The following is a 13,939-nucleotide window of genomic DNA, read 5'->3' on the forward strand; positions in this document are numbered from 1 at the left end:
CGATCATAGGCAAATCATGCAGCCCTCACCTGGAGATGCTGAGTATCAACTGCAAACCCTTCTATTCCCCCCGGGAATTTGCCTCAATTGTCCTTGTGGGAGTGTACATCCCCCCCCTCGCCTGCGCGAACGAAGCCCTGCACCACCTGGCCATATGTATATCCGACATAGAACAAAAACACCCAGACTCTCTGCTTATAGTACTGGGTGACTTCAACAGAACTAACCTGAGCAAGGAGCTACCTAAGTACAAACAACAAGTCACGTGTCCCACTAGGGAAGGGCGCACCCTTGATCACTGCTACACTACCCTCAAGTCTGCCTTCCGGTCTATCCCGCGTGCTGCACTCGGCCTATCTGACCACTGCCTCGTCCACCTACTCCCTACCTATACACAGAAGCTGAGAGCAGTTAAGCCTGTCGTTAAGACTGTCAAGAAATGGACCAATGAGGCCAAGATGAAGCTCCAGGCCTGCTTTGACTGCACGGAATGGGGGGTCTTTGAAGCCTCGGCAACCGACCTGAATGACTTGACAGACACTGTCACATCCTACATCAGCTACTGTGAGGACATGTGTGTACCTACCAAGACTTACCGCATTTACAACAACAACAAGCCCTGGTTCAATGCCCAGCTCAGGCAACTTCGTCGAGCCAAAGAGGAGGCCTATAGCAGCGGTGACAGAGCACTATACAACCGTACTAGGAACTCTCTGACTAAAGGAATTAGGCTAGCAAAAAAGCGGTTCTCGGACAAGCTGACAAACGATCTCTCCACCAATGACCCCGTATCTGTATGGAAAGGAATGCAATCCATAACCAACTATAGGAAAACATCAAAGTCCACCGCCATGCACCAAGACCTTGCAGATGAACTGAACCACTTTTATTGCAGGTTCGCAAAAGAAGTCCCCTGCAACCCAAACAATCACCTCTACGATGCCCCGAACACCGACGGCCAACCCCAGGCACTGCAAGTCACCCAAGAAGAGGTGGAGGCATTGTTCAAAAGGACCAAAACCAGGAAAGCTCCGGGTCCTGACGGAGTGTCACCATCTGCCCTAAGAGCATGTGCGGGTCAGCTCGCCCCCATATTCACCAAGATCTTCAATAAATCGCTGGAGCTACAGAAAGTCCCCTCCTGCCTCAAAAGGTCTACTATAGTCCCGGTCCCCAAGAAACCCACTATCACGAACCTGAACGACTACAGGCCGATAGCACTGACGTCTGTGGTCATGAAAACGTTCGAGCGTCTGGTCTTGAATCACCTGAAAACTGTGACTGGCCCCCAACTGGACCCCCTGCAGTTCGCCTATCGCTCGAATCGGTGTGTCGAGGATGCAGTCAACCTGGGCCTGCACTACATTCTACAGCACCTAGACATTCCCGGTACCTACGCGAGGGTCCTGTTTGTCGATTTCAGCTCGGCCTTCAATACAATCGTCCCCAGCATCCTCCACCCCAAATTACTTCGCCTAGGGGTCCCAGAAGCTACCTGTTCCTGGATAATAGACTTCCTGACAGATAGGACACAGGTGGTGAAAGCGGGGGAATTCACCTCTCAAGCGCGGTCCATCAGTACAGGGGCCCCTCAGGGCTGTGTCCTCTCACCCCTGCTCTTCTCCCTGTACACAAATGACTGTACCTCAGAGGCGCAATCAGTAAGGATCATCAAATTCGCCGATGACACCACCGTCATCGGCCTCATCAAGGATGGGGGCGAATCGGCCTATAGACGGGAAGTAGACCGGCTGGCCCAGTGGTGCATCCACAACAACCTTGACCTCAACCCCCTCAAAACTGTCGAGATGATAGTGGACTTCAGGAAGAAGTCATCTAGTGCACTTCCGCTAACGATTGCTGATAGTGTGGTATCGCTAGTGGACTCCTTCAAGTTTCTAGGGACCACAATCTCCAGGGACCTTAAATGGGGGTCCAACACTGACGCCACTGTTGGGAAAGCGCAGCAGAGGTTGTTCTTCCTCAGGCAACTAAGGAAGTTCAACATCCCACAGAAGCTCCTGCTCCTCTTCTACTCCGCGATTGTGGAGTCGGTACTGTGCTCCTCGATACTCGTATGGTACAGCTCCGCCAGTGCGAGGGACATATGCAGGCTCCAAAAGGTGGTCAGAACCGCAGAGAAGATCATCGGGGCCGACCTTCCCTCAGTCCAGGACCTGTACTTGTCCAGAGCTAAAAAGCGGGCAATGAAGATAGTAAAAGACCAGCTGCACCCCGGCCACAGCATGTTTAACTTGCTTCCTTCAGGCAGGCGTTACAGGGCTGTCCCCGCCAGATCCACCAGAAGCCTCAAAAGTTTCTTTCCCCAAGCTGTCCGCCTGCTGAACTCCTGAACATTGACTGACTAGACGTACATGTGACTCACTTGTGTCCCTACGGTATACCTATCTGTGTAACTTTACTTGCCCCCCCCCCCCACACACACACACACACACACACACACACCTGCTTACCTGTTACCTACTTGGCTGTTGTATAGCAAACCGAAGACAAATTCCTAGTATACGTAAGTATACCTGGCCAATAAAGCTGATTCTGATTCTGATAAAAGACAGACCCCTGGAGAGGAGTTTTACAGTGGCCTCATCCAGTGTTTTACTTGAAAGGTTAAAGACTAGGTACTGGTCTTGTCCCTGCACCTTCGCCAGGTGTCTCCCCTTCCTTGGGTGCGGCCTCTGTGACTTGCAACTGGAGGTAGGTCGGGGGTGTTGGTATGGTCTAAAAAAGGCCTGTGTGCTGGGCGACCATCTGATAACTCTGTGTCCGAGGCTGAGGCCGAAGAGCCAGTGTCCTGAGTGTAAGGTTGTCTACGCCCCTGGTGCCGTGATCTAAATGGTCTCTGTTGTCTATTGGACCTAGAGTCACCTAGTAGCCACCTGTAAACCGTATGGTTCTGATAATCCGAAGTGACCGTGGTCAGTTTACTGCGCTTAAATGCAGTAATCTCCTTTTTATAATTATCTATCTGCGTCTACAGTTTCTCCACTAGATTATTAGTTTTGTCATTTCTAATTGTTAACAGGTGTACAACATTGAATGCGTCAATTTGGGATTTTATTTTCTTTAATTCAATACCAACCTCCTCAACAACAAGGAGCACAAGGTCTAAAGAGCATTTGTTTAAAACTCTGCACCAGCGACTACAGAAGGTGGGATTATTTCTACCCAATGTAGGGATGTTGTTAATCCTAAAACCTCGGGGTATCTGTTTCTTTCGGTAATACTCTGAGAGAAACTGCCCATGTAGGGTCAAATCTATCTCCCTTTTCCTTAATCTGAGAAGTTGATGATAGAGATCTGTAGGGGTTTCAGCAGGTAATGTGTCAAAGTCTGACTGATCAAACAGGACTTTATCTGCATCATCGTCTGTGAGGGAGATAACACCATGTTCTGCCTGTGCAAGAAGGTTGTCATCAAGGAAGCCCAACTGGCTATGTGCCATACCAATTGGTAAACTGCCCAGCTATTAGGGTCAGTGTATTGGATACTTACCCTACCTGGTATTCCCCGAGGTCTCCCTAACGGGTACTGACCAGGCCCAGCACTGATTAGCTTCCAAGTTCGGATGGTATTTGGGCTTGCCCAGTGCGGTATGACAGTAAATAAATAAACACACAAATTTAAGCCGTATATCCGTGCATGATAAACCAAAAGCACAGCCACACACGTGTATATATCCCCAATGAGTGATGAATCTTATGTCAAAGTACCTGCGCTACAAATAGTGTAATACAAGGTGGGTGCAGGAAAAGAAACAATGCAGATGACTGAATTGCCTCCAAACATATACAGGAAATCCCTGCACTCTCACAAATACTACAGCCAACAGCTGGGGTGCCAATCAGAGTCCCGCCCTTTTTGGGGCGGGGCCCATAGTACAATACAGGTTATCCCACACTAATGGGAAAAGATAGCACTCTCCAGACTTAGCATCCAATAAAGCAAATAGTAAATTTAATGTAAGGGTAATCTCACAGTTTCAATGTCGTTTCAAAAGCGATTTCCAACGTTTCGGTCCCTTAGGCGCTGCGTTCCAAGTGCGGTTCACACGTGAATGGTGACCGCTAGTTTGATTCGTTGTATGGGCCACATCTTTGGACGCAGCTCACTTCTGGCGGAAGTGACACGCTTGCGTTCCATCTATGCGTTCCACACAGCCTACGGCCGTGTTGGGGGCGTGTTTGGCACTTTTTAGATGGGTATTTAGCAGGGGCCGGTGAGGCAATATCTGTGTCTCCGGTTTCCTGCAAAGCTGACCTATGCTGTATTGCTGACCTTGCTGACTGACTGTATAATCCTTGAGAAAGGTCCCGCCAGGGACCAAAACGTTGGAAATCGCTTTTGAAACGACATTGAAACTGTGAGATTACCCTTACATTAAATTTACTATTTGCTTTATTGGATGCTAAGTCTGGAGAGTGCTATCTTTTCCCATTAGTGTGGGATAACCTGTATTGTACTATGGGCCCCGCCCCAAAAAGGGCGGGACTCTGATTGGCACCCCAGCTGTTGGCTGTAGTATTTGTGAGAGCCAGGGACCCGGCGGCTCAGGGCGCACGCCGTCCTGGCATTGCCAGGGACCCGGCGGCTCAGCGCGCACGGCGTCCTGGCGTTGCTAGGCGCCGGGCAGGCAGGAAGGGAGGTGCGGCGGCCGTGAGCGTCGCTCAGAAGCAGACCGAGCGGCGCCACGGACCGCGGCACCTACCAGGTTCTGAGGAAATTCCTGAAAGAATAATCTCTTAAGTTTAGGGGCATGTAGATCCTTATCCAGGACCCAAGACCTTTCTTCTGGGCCATAGCCTTTCCAGTGAACCAAAAAATAAAGCTGGCCCCGAGAAACTTTGGAATCTAAAACCTTCTCCACCAAGAACTCTTGTTGCCCCTGAACATCCACCGGAGGTCTACCCTGGGAAGTCTTCCGAGGGAATCTCCTGGAAGAAAAATACTGCTTCAGAAGGGAACAGTGAAAAGTATTGCCAATTTTGAGTGATTTAGGCAAGCGTAGCCGAATATCAACTGGGTTGACCTTCTTAATGATAAGGAACGGTCCAATAAATTTGGGTCCCAATCTAGCCGAGGGTTGTCGGAGCTTGATGTTGCGGGTTGACAACCACACCTTATCTCCCACCTTAAAAGTGCATGGGCGTCGGAACCTATCAGAAATGTTTTTCTCTCGGAAGGCAGCCTTCTTAAGGGCAAGGTGCACCTTTTTCCAAATCATTCTGAGACGGGAAGTTAAGGTCAACGAGGAGACTGGAAAATGAGGGTAAAAAGAATTGGCTCTAGGATGAAAGCCCAAGACCGAAAAGAATGGGGACTCTTTGGTGGAAGAATGACAAGAGTTATTATAGGCAAACTCGGCCAAAGGAAGAAATTCAGACCAATCATTCTGAAGTTTGGCCGAATATAGCCGTAAATACTGTTTTAACGACTGATTAACACGTTCAGTTTGTCCGTTAGACTGTGGATGGTACCCAGATGTTAAAGAGAGTTTCATATTTAATGAGGCACAAAAACGTTTCCAGAAACGGGCGATGAATTGCGGTCCCCGATCAGAGACAATATCCCTGGGTAAACCATGGAGCCTGAACACATGGCGGAGAAATAAAACTGCCAACCCTTGAGCAGAGGGTAATCGGGGGAGAGCAATGAAGTGGGCCATCTTACTAAAACGGTCTACTACCACCCAAATGACTCGAAATCCAGCTGAAAGAGGAAGGTCCACCACGAAATCCATGGATATATGTGACCATGGCCTGAGAGGAACGGCTAGAGGCATGAGTTGCCCGACCGGCAACGATCGAGATACCTTGTACTGAGCACAAACCTGACAGGAACGGACAAATTCCCTTACATCTTTAGAAAGATTAGGCCACCACACTGAGCGAGAGATTAACTCCAAGGTCTTAGTGATACCCGGATGACCAGAAACCTTATCATCATGAAACTCAGCTAGAACAGTGCCTCTCAGAAATTCAGGGACGAAGAGACGATCTGCAGGAGTGACTTTGGGAGCCTGCTGCTGAAGCTGGACTAGCTGTGTAAATAAATCCTGTGTGAGGCCAGCCCGGATGACAGACGATGGAACTATGGGGGTAGTAGCCGGGTGGTTGTTGTGAACCGGAAGAAAACAACGTGACAGGGCATCGGCTTTTGTATTCTTGGAACCGGGCCTGAAGGTGATAATAAACCTGAAACGAGTAAAAAACAACGCCCAACGTGCCTGCCGAGCATTAAGCCGTTTAGCTGACTCAATATACTGCAGGTTCTTGTGGTCAGTAAACACCGTAATGGTATGCCTAGCTCCTTCCAGCCAATGCCTCCACTCCTCGAAAGCCCATTTAACTGCCAACAATTCTCGATTACCAACATCATAGTTGTATTCTGCGGAGGAGAATTTCCTGGACATGAAGGCATATGGGTGTAATTCCTGAGACTCCGGGTCTTCCTGAGAAAGGATAGCCCCCACTCCAACCTCTGAGGCATCTACCTCGACAATAAAGGGGAGCTCCGGGTTAGGGTGTCTGAGCACTGGAGCTGAGACAAAGGCCTGCTTTAAGGCCAGAAAGGCAGACTTGGCTTCAGGCGACCAATTGGAAGGGTCCGCTCCTTTTTTAGTCAATGCTACTATAGGAGCAACCAAATCAGAGAAGGTATGAATAAAACGCCTATAGTAATTTGCAAACCCTAAAAAGCGCTGAATTGCTTTTAAGTTCGTGGGTTGTGCCCAATTTAGGATGGCCTGGAGTTTTTTTGGTTCCATGAAAAACCCCTTAGGAGAAATAATATACCCCAGGAAGGACACTTCTGTGATGTGGAAATCACATTTCTCCAGTTTGGCGTATAAATGATTTTCCCGTAACTTCTGAAGGACCAGTCGCACATGGGTAATATGTTGTTCTAAAGACTCGGAGTAAATCAAAATGTCGTCTAAATAAACGACCATGAACTTTCCTAGAAAGTCGCGAAGGACGTCGTTAATGAGATCTTGAAATACAGCAGGAGCATTTGACAGCCCAAACGGCATCACCATGTATTCATAATGTCCCGACTGTGTGCTGAAAGCCGTCTTCCACTCATCCCCAGATTTAATTCGGATGAGATTGTAAGCCCCTCTAAGATCGATATTGGAAAAGATAACGGCAGTCCGGAGCAGATCAAAAAGTACTGAAATCAGTGGCAGGGGGTAGGTGTTTTTAACAGAGATTTTATTCAAAGCCCGAAAATCAATACATGGTCTGAGCGACCCATCTTTTTTCTCAACAAAAAAGAACCCTGCACTCAATGGAGATTTCGAAGGCCTAATGAAGCCTTTTTTTAGGCTCTCCTGTACATAATCATTCATTGCAGTAGTTTCCGGCCCAGACAGGGCATATAGACTCCCCTTAGGTGAAGAGGCACCGGGAACTAAGTCAATAGCGCAGTCATAGGACCGATGAGGAGGCAGAATATCCGCATTACCCCTGGAGAAAACGTCGGCAAAGTCCTGATATTCCAAAGGAATAAGTTCTGGGGTGACTGCCGCAACCCGGACTGGACGGGAAATACATTCCTTAACACAAAAGGGACCCCATCGGGAAATCTCCCCAGACTGCCAATCTATGGTGGGATTATGAAAGGCAAGCCAGGGGTGACCCAGAACTACGGTGACAGCCGGACAATGGGTAAGGTAAAATTCGATTTTCTCTGAATGTAGGGCCCCCACTGTCAGTTGTACTGGAGGTGTGCGGTGAGTGATTACCCCGTTAGAAAGCGGACCACCATCCAAGCCGTGCATGGTGATACGTTTATCCATAGGTATCTGTGGAACGCCCAAAGCCTGAGCCCAACCAAGATCCATGAAATTTCCCGCAGCTCCACTGTCGACGAAGGCCAACACCAACGAACTGAGGCTACCAAAGGAAATTTTTACAGGAACTAATAAGGAATCATTAGAGGAGATTAACTGCAGACCCAAGTGAACCCCCTCACTATTCACTTGGTCAGAGCGTTTCCCTGCTTATTCGGGCAATTACGTGCGATATGTCCCTTGCCACCACAATACAAGCAAAGACCAGAATTTAGCCTTCTGGTTCTTTCCTCTGGGGACAGCCGGGAGAGACCCATTTGCATGGGCTCCTCGACGTCCTCAGGGAAAGTATACACACATGGACTAGGCCTGAAACTAGCTCCTCTTTCAGCCCTCCGCTCCCGGAGACGACGATCAATTTTATTAGCAAGCTCCATGAGTTTGTCTAGAGTCTCTGGAGCGGGGTACTGAAGGAGACTGTCTTTAATAACTTCAGACAAACCGAGGCGAAGCTGACTGCGCAGGGCCGGGTCATTCCAGCCACAGTCGTTCGACCAACGGCGAAACTCGGTACAATACGCCTCTGCTGGATTTTTCCCTTGCTTAAGTGCACACAGGTGGCTCTCAGCCGACGCTTCTCTATCAGGGTCATCATACAAAAGGCCTAAGTAATTAAAAAAGGCATCTACAGATAGCAAGGCAACATCATCGGCTTTTAGCCCAAAAGCCCAGGTTTGTGGATCGCCTTGTAGTAATGACATCACAATCCCGACCCGTTGAGACTCAGTACCAGAGGATCGGGGCCTTAAACGAAAATAAAGCTTACAAGCTTCCTTGAAATTAAAAAAATCCTTTCGGTTACCCGAAAAACGGTCAGGTAGATGCATCTTTGGTTCTGGAATCATACTCGGGGAGGCTCGCAAAAGATCTTCCTGCGATCTCACCCGAAGAGTAAGATCCTGAACCATCTGAGTTAGTTCCTGAATCTGGTTGGCCAAAAGCTGGCTGGGATTCGGTCCTAATACTGCCGGATTCATGAGGCCGAATTTCAAAGCCCACCAAATACAAATAACCTTTTTTTTTGTGTGTGTTTTTGGGCCGGTGATAATGTTACGTTCCTGATACTCAGAACTAGAAAGATGTTGCGAAGTGAGTCCAGAGCACCAGGACGTGACGCTGAAATAGGAAGGGAACGGGAATAGCCCCTAGCACCCTACCTCCATTGTTTTACCCGTGTGGTCAGTTCACGCCTGAGTGACTATGGTTTCTTGGGCCCACGGCAGCCGCGTTTAAAGGGCGGATTAGGTCTGCCCAACTCCGATGCCCCCAGGTCTTAGCGTGAGACAAAGCGTGAACCGAGACAGGATAATAACAAGGGGACCTCTAACTAACGCAAACAGAAGCTAGGGGCTACTAACTACCCTAAAACTAAATTTATGTGCGGCACGCCACCAAAGAAAAAGAACAACAAAAGATATCACTGTCCACTCCCCCACACGGCACCGCCGAGTTCCGGGGAGGACAGTGCAAAGCGGAAACCTCCGCAAAAACCACCAATACAAAAAGTACCAACAGGACTAAGCGGCCTAGTCCGCAACACGCGGCAGAAGCCCCTACTCACGAAACCGGGAGAGAACCCCAACAAACGAGAACCCCCAGATGACTGCAACAGGTTCACTTGAACAGGAAGGATTCCCAGGATCGGCTTCAGAACTCCAGGACTCAGGAGCACAGGGAGCAGGATCGACCAGATACAGCTGACCAGGAACAGACGTTACAAGGCAGGAACAGCATACAGGAAGCTATCACCGGCGTCTGTGCCAGGTAGTGAGGGAGAATATAACAGGGAGCCCTCCAATAGCTGCAGCGAAGCTTAATTAGTAATGTCGTGCAGCTGCCCTGCTGCACGACCAGAGCTAACAGGTGTATTGATTGATAGGAAGCAACGGGGAACGCGGTTCGTCTGTGGCGTCCCCGTTGCTAAGGGTCCGGCGGCTACGCGCGCATGGCGTCCCAGCGTTGCCAGGGAACCGCGGCTCAGCACGGCGTCCTGGCATTGCCAGGGACCCGGCGGCTCAGCGCGCACGGCGTCCTGGCGTTGCTAGGTGCCGGGCGGGCAGGAAGGGAGGTGCGGCGGCCGTGAGCATCGCTCGGAAGCAGACCGAGCGGCGCCGCGGACCGCGGCACCTAACAACACTATTTGTAGCGCAGGTACTTTGACATAAGATTCATCACTCATTGGGGATATATACACGTGTGTGGCTGTGCTTTTGGTTTATCATGCACGGATATACGGCTTAAATTTGTGTGTTTATTTATTTACTGTCATACCGCACTGGGCAAGCCCAAATACCATCCGAACTTGGAAGCTAATCAGTGCTGGGCCTGGTCAGTACCCGTTAGGTAGACCTCGGGGAATACCAGGTACGGTAAGTATCCAATACACTGACCCTAATAGCTGGGCAGTTTACCAATTGGTATGGCACATAGCCAGTTGGGCTTCGTTGATGACAACCTTCTTGCAGAGGCAGAACATGGTGTTATCTCCCTCACAGACGATGATGCAGATAAAGTCCTGTTTGATCAGTCAGACTTTGACACATTACCTGCTGAAACCCCTACAGTTCTCTACCATCAACTTCTCAGATTAAGGAAAAGGGAGATAGATTTGACCCTACATGGGCAGTTTCTCTCAGAGTATTACCGAAAGAAACAGATACCCTGAGGTTTTAGGATTAACAACATCCCTACATTGGGTAGAAATAATCCCACCTTCTGTAGTCGCTGGTGCGGAGTTTTAAACAAATGCTCTTTAGACCTTGTGCTCCTTGTTGTTGAGGAGGTTGGTATTGAATTAAAGAAAATTAAATCCCAAATTGACGCGTTCAATGGTGTACACCTGTTAACAATTAGAAATGACAAAACTAATAATCTAGTGGAGAAACTCCAGACGCAGATAGATAATTATAAAAAGGAGATTACTGCATTTAAGCGCAGTAAGCTGACCACGGTCACTTCGGATTATCAGAACCATACGGTTTACAGGTGGCTACTAGGTGACTCTAGGTCCAATAGACAACAGAGACCATTTAGATCATGGCGCCAGGGGCGTAGACAACCTTACACTCAGGACACTGGCTCTTCGGCCTCAGCCTCGGACACAGAGTTATCAGATGGTCACCCAGCACACAGGCCTTTTTTAGACCATACCAACACCCCCGACCTACCTCCAGTTGCAAGTCACGGAGGCCGCACCCAAGGAAGGGGAGACACCTGGCGAAGGTGCAGGGACAAGACCAGAACCTAGTCTTTAACCTTTCAAGTAAAACACTGGATGAGGCCACTGTAAAACTCCTCTCCAGGGGTCTGTCTTTTATACCTATGGCCCCTCATCGGCAGTTTGATACTGCGGTAGACATTTACAAGTTTGGACGTAAACTCAGGTTAAGGGAACACTTTGCCACTGATATAGGTATGGATAAGATCCAGTTTCGGAAGCCCTCCACTTTTGATCCAACCTCCTCCAACGCGAGCATAAAAACATTCACCCGTATGATCGAGCATGATGCTCTAACACCTGCGTCCGCTAAACGCTTTGACAATTTGACCTTGGCCTAGTGTAAAGCATTAAATTCATTGAAAAAAGACACAAGCATAGTGATTAGACACGCCGACAAAGGGGGAGCAGTTGTAGTGCAGGACTGGATGGACTATAATATCGAGATCATGAGGCAGTTGACCGATGAGACAACCTACGTTTGCTTGTCCCATAATCCCATTCAAGAGATCAAAACAGCAGTTGATCACTTACTGAATAAGGCCTTTAAAGAACACTATATAGACAAAAATACACATGATTTCCTCACTGATGAATATCCGGTATGTCCCATCATTTACACCCTCCCTAAAGTCCATAAAACACTCGTGAATCCACCCGGTAGGCCTATCATTTCAGCTAGAAATTCACTACTACAGCCATTAGCTATTTACGTTGACACTTTTCTCCAGCCCATAGTACAACAGGGAGATAGTTACTTACGAGATTCTACGGATTTCCTACAAAAGCTCCATGCCCTCCCCGATGAGTTTGATGATATTCTACTCGTGACTATGGATGTCTGCTCTTTATACACCATCATTCCGCATGACCAAGGTTTACGGGCATTGGCTAATGCCTGGCAACAACAACCACCGATTGGGCCACCAGTACACTTCCTATTGGAGCTGACAAGCCTAGTCCTCAAGCACAATCATTTTTTGTACCAAGGAAACTAAAACCTGCAACACAAAGGGACAGCGATGGGATCCAATTTAGCGCCGGCGTACGCGAATATTTTCATGTCTGAATATGAGCAACAACACATCCTACCCCGGTTTGGAGCACACATATTGTTCTATAAGAGGTTTATAGATGACATTTTCATGTTGTGGAAAGGGACGACTGAATCCTTTCATCAGATGATCACCTCGCTGAACGAGTTGGATATTCCGGTTAACTTCACATACCAGATTGATCCGCACAACGTTAACTTCCTAGACATCTCAATCTCCCTCGAAGGGGGTCGGATCAGTACTAGTCTCTACAGAAAGCCAACGGACAGGAATACCTTGTTGCACCCTAGCAGTCAGCACCCGCCCGCCCTCAAGGACAACCTTCCCATTTCACAATTTCTAAGAGTCACGCGTAATAACTCCGACAACAGCACAATGGAAACCCAATTGTCCGAGATGACTTTAAGATTCCTGGAACGGGGCTATGAGAAGAGGAATGTACTAAGATGTCTAACTAAAGCAAGGAATAAGTTTGATTCAACCATAAATACAACTCGGACAACGCATACACCAGAGCGAATGGTTTTCACCACTACATACGACAATTTCTCCAATAGACTCAAGGGGACCATACGTAGGAACTGGCCCATTCTGGCCACCGATGACCGCCTAAAATTGAAAAGGAGTCCTCCACCCATGATGGCCTTTCGCAGGTCGGCTATTTTAAAACAGCTACTTCTGAGACCCATGGTCGGTAATGAAGGGACGCAGAGCACTACATGGCTACATGAAAGACGCCCTGGATGCTTCAAGTGCACTGGTTGCACCACATGTAGGGCCATGTTAACTGGTCCCTGGTTTCCGCACCCGCTCTCTGGTCGCCCCATAGCCATAAAGTTTAGATTGCATTGTGCTATGGACCACCTGATTAATACTTTGACCTGCCCATGCGGGCTGTATTATGTGGGCATGACCACGAGACGCTTTCGAGATCGTATGGCAAACCAAAGGACATCGATACATCAAGCCATCGCTACGGGGTCGGCAGTTTTGCCGGTAGCCAGACATTTCATGACATTGAGACATCAAGTCTCTGATCTAAGGTCCAAATTAATTGATTGGATTCCCCCACCGCCCAGGGGTGGAGACCGTGCCCTCCTGTTGAAGAAGAGGGAGAGCCTGTGGATACACAGACTTGATACAATAGCCCCGAGGGGTATGAATGAAAATAACCCTCTGTCAATATTTTTGAAATAACATTCCACTTTATTTTCTGTGAAACTTTATAAAAGATTTTAATTTTATATTGTTACAGTTCTGCATAGCCCACACACTGCTGAGTATGGAACCAGGAATTGTTGAAATACATGATGTCTTTTTGATCTCACTAAAATGTATCATTATGAGTTTATAACAATGTTTCTCTATTTTGATTGTTTCTACCAATTGATTGTTACATTATGTTCCATCCTTGGTTTTAAATTACTTAGCAATGTATATTTCTCAATTGAGTGACCTCACCGGCCTCTGCTATACCCTAATTGTGTGCTACATTACTTAAGGGTTGCCATGGCAACCGGATCAATTCACCTCCAGCCTATGTAATGCAGGCCGTTCTGATTTCTATGAACAATGGCCCTCATTCCGAGTTGTTCGCTCGGTATTTTTCATCGCATCGCAATGAAAATCCGCTTAGTACGCATGCGCAATGTTCGCACTGCGACTGCGCCAAGTAACTTTGCTATGTAGAAAGTAATTTTACTCACGGCTTTTTCATCGCTCCGGCGATCGTAATGTGATTGACAGGAAATGGGTGTTACTGGGCGGAAACACGGCGTTTCTGGGGCGTGTGGCTGA

The sequence above is a fragment of the Pseudophryne corroboree genome, chromosome 2 (genome assembly GCF_028390025.1).
Source record: "Pseudophryne corroboree isolate aPseCor3 chromosome 2, aPseCor3.hap2, whole genome shotgun sequence".
In the NCBI taxonomy this organism is placed as follows: Eukaryota; Metazoa; Chordata; class Amphibia; order Anura; family Myobatrachidae; genus Pseudophryne; species Pseudophryne corroboree.